Here is a 3,757-nt window from a genome sequence, read left to right as displayed (position 1 = left end):
TGGTGACTCCAGCACCCCTCTGGGCAGCCTGTTCCAAAGCCTGACCAACCCTTCAGTGCAAAAATCCTTCTTAATATCCAACCTGAACCTTTTCTGGTTCAGCTTGAGTCTATGTCCTCATGTCCTGTCGCTAGTTGCCTGGGAGAAGAGGCTAACACCACCTGGCTACAATCTCCTTTAAGGTAAAGAATGATTAGAGAGTGATAAGGTCTCCCCTCAGCCTCCGCTTCTCCAGGTTAAACAAATCCAGCTTCTTCAGCCAGTCCTCATAGGACTTAGTCACTGGACCCTTCACCAGCTTCATTGACCTCCTCTGGAAACTCTTCATCATTTCAAGATTTTTCTTGAAGTGAGGGGCCCAGAACTGCCCACAGTACTCAAGGTGGAGCCTCACCAGTGCAAATAATAAGCAACAACAGTATGAAATCCTAATTAAAAACAAATAAACAAATAAATATATAAATAAAGTGGGCATCAGCCAGTTTTTACAAACCACATACCAACCATTCCCTTTTTTTGGTTCATTAGTCTCTCCAGTCCTTCCAAAGCAGGAGTCTGACTTCTATGAGCATCTCCTACTCCCAAACCTCTGATGTCTCTAATACACTGCCAGGGGCCACAACCATTCCCCTCACTGTATTAATTGACATGTAAAGAGATTGTCTACATATGGAAGCAATGGATTATGTATGGATACACTGTCAGCAATTTGCTAAAACCCCTCCAAATCTTCCACAATAAACATCTTTCAAATTGTTTTCAATTTTGTTCAGCTTTTCCTTTTTCCTGCAAAAACTAGGCTTGTTGGATAGACAAGGTAGTAATGAAAAATTACTCCATGACAGCTAAGAGAGATTAAAAGCATTGTGTGGTAGTTTAGAAAAACCTGATTTGTGGAGGCAAAGAAAAAAAAGAGAAAAAACAGCTTCTCAAAACTTCTGTGACTGGCACAGAGCCAATAGCTGATGGGCAGGTTGCTAGACCAATTGGACAAGATGGAAATGCCTCTGTGATGGACATATTAAAAAGAAGAGACCATGAGAAGCTCCTTTATCCCTTGTTCCCCTGCGAGGGGTGGCAAAGGGGGGTGGCCCCCAGGCCCCTTCTTGGAAAGGGCCCCTGAGCCCTCCTGGTGTGGTGGCCGAGGTTGGGTCGCCAAGAGGAACCACCCCGGCACTGCGAGCAGTCGTGAGCAGCCCCGTGGCCGGAGAACCCCCGTAACTGAGGCTGGGACCTCGTGGTCAAGATCCTTCTGGAGCTGCCACAGCCTGCACGGTGCCGGTGGGTTCCTGAGGCTGGAGGGGCTTGTGCCAAACCTAGCAAATAACACCACGCAGCTGGCAGGGAAAGACAGGGCAAATCTTTCCCTGATGCAGAGCCCAGATAAGATCAATTTCTCAACTGCAACTTACAGACACCAACTTTCTTCCAAGTCAGAGAAAAAGTGAGATCACATGAGGAAAACCAACATGGCGGCACCAAGGTCAGTGGGGGAAGGGAGAGGGTGGAGGCACTCCTAGTGCCAGAGCTGAAATTCTCCTGCAAACCATGGTGAGGACTAAAATACAACAAACTGTTTATAATTCATGAGGTACATGGGGGGGGTGAGAGATCCACACACAGCCTGTGAAGAGGAGTGCTCACACTAGAGTGCACAGATGCTGAGAGGCTTTTAAAGATTGAAGAAGAGAACCTTTGCTTCCAGGCTAGAACAGCTCATCCTTAAAAGACTAAATCCCATGAACTAATATGACCCATGCTGGCAGTTGTGGAAAAACTGGGAGATTCATGGGAGGGATTTTCATTGCAGCAGATTCGGGCGGGCTGTTGCTTGTGAAAGTTGAAACCACGCTAGATAGGTTCGCAGAGAACTATCTCCTGTGGGAAGGATGCCACGGCACAGCAGAAGAAACTCTTTTCCTTAAACATCAAGAAAGACTCTTAAGAAATGAAATACTGACCAAAACCCCATGTTTTGTTTCCTTGTGAGGTTAGTGGAAATAGTGAGCATTGGGGAAGAAAGGTGTTCTGAAAGTTTGCTTTGGTTTCTCATTACTCTTTTTACTTTTAATTCTGTTGGTAATAAATCCTCTTCATACTGTTTAGGTTTGGACCTGTTTTCCTTTGAAGTTTTCCTTTTTCCTCAAAAATCCTTATTTCACCTTATGAAAATGAAGTTTTAAGTTCCCCTTCTCTGCTCAGCCATAGCAGAGGCAAATAAGTAAGTAGTTTTTTGTGGTGCTTCACGCTTAACCAGTGTCAAACTGCTACACATCGGAAATATGGCAGAGACAGAAAGGCTTTTGGAAGCAACCCACCAGGGTTCTACATATTCAAATAACTTTGTTCCCCATCAGTTCACAAATTCTGCTGCCTAACTTTCATGTTTAGCACATTTCCAAGTATTATTCTGAAATAAACCCTCCAGTTTCCTTTGAAACAAAATCCAAGTGAAGTCCTAAATATTGTTTACCCCAAGTACTTCTCCTTTTCAGCAATGAGGAGGGGTCTGTACCAGTTTTCTCTCTCTGTGATGAACATACATGGTTCTCTATGCAACCTCAGCAAGAATTGTATCTCAAATCTCTTTTTGTGTTAAGAGTGTGTGCTGTCATACATATCCCAAAAAACACATATTCTTAAGGTCTGCTCCAAAATATGTCTCTGAGAGTTGAGTCCTTGTCTCATTTTTAGCAACTATGAAGTTTAAAAATAATTAACAGTGTACCATGATTCAAGGCGACTCCATGCTTGGTTCTTGGTTTGACTTCTCCACAAAATCACAGTAGAAGTTATCTGACCTATGCCTGAGTGCATTTTACAGTACGACTAAACAAAACTGGTGGAAACTGTCTTAGAGGTGAGGTGGAGGTGCTGCAATTTATAGTGATGACAGATACACCCCTGAAAAAGAATTGGGAGGAACCCAGCTGTACCACTATGGAAGAATAACACCTAGATATCCATCAAGAGGACTTCTGAACTAGAGATACTTCTATATGTAATAGACTAGTTTGTTCTGTTTTCAGGTCCTATCATCTCCGGTATTTTTGGTCAGGATCAGTTGTTATAGTTCTTCACACAGAAAAAAATAATTTGGTGGAAGTAACACAAATTACAGTTCAAAAATTCATGCTTTTTCAATCTGAAAGACTGTACTTGATTTCTCAAATATTGTTTAATTTGCATATCAAAAGGTGTTTTTGAAAGATAAGAAATATTCCAGGAAAAAGAAGTAACTTCTCTGAGATTGTGAAAATAACGTCAGTTATTATGATGTTAACTGACAGGTAAAAACACGTTTAATCAGGAGTAGAGAGAGATTGTCAATTCATTCTCATGAATGAACCCATTTTACATCCTTTTAAAGTCATTATTAAAGCATAATCTATTATTATATAAAATAGATTAGGTATTCATGTCTTTTAAATTCTATTGGACATAAAATGAGAGGTTTTCATATTATGTAACTTTCATCATGAGCAGTGTGACACCTATAGCTGAGGTCACAGGGTCTATTTTAAACATTTGTTCTACCATAAAATGAATTATACCAAGCAATTTTCTGTTTCAGTTCAATATAGAGTTGAGTTATGTATTCATCAATAAATATACTTAATTTAGGGTTAAAGAATCTTACCTGGTAATTCTGAACCTTCTAAAAGCATGTGTCTTAGGTAGTCAGGATTCTACTTCCAACTAGGAGTTTATCACTGCAGACAGGACTGAGGCTATAAATTCTCCAATTTATAGGGAT

Source organism: Corvus brachyrhynchos, unplaced genomic scaffold (genome assembly GCF_000691975.1).
Source record: "Corvus brachyrhynchos isolate BGI_N302 unplaced genomic scaffold, ASM69197v1 scaffold71, whole genome shotgun sequence".
Taxonomy (NCBI): domain Eukaryota; kingdom Metazoa; phylum Chordata; class Aves; order Passeriformes; family Corvidae; genus Corvus; species Corvus brachyrhynchos.
This window is presented reverse-complemented; position numbering follows the sequence as displayed.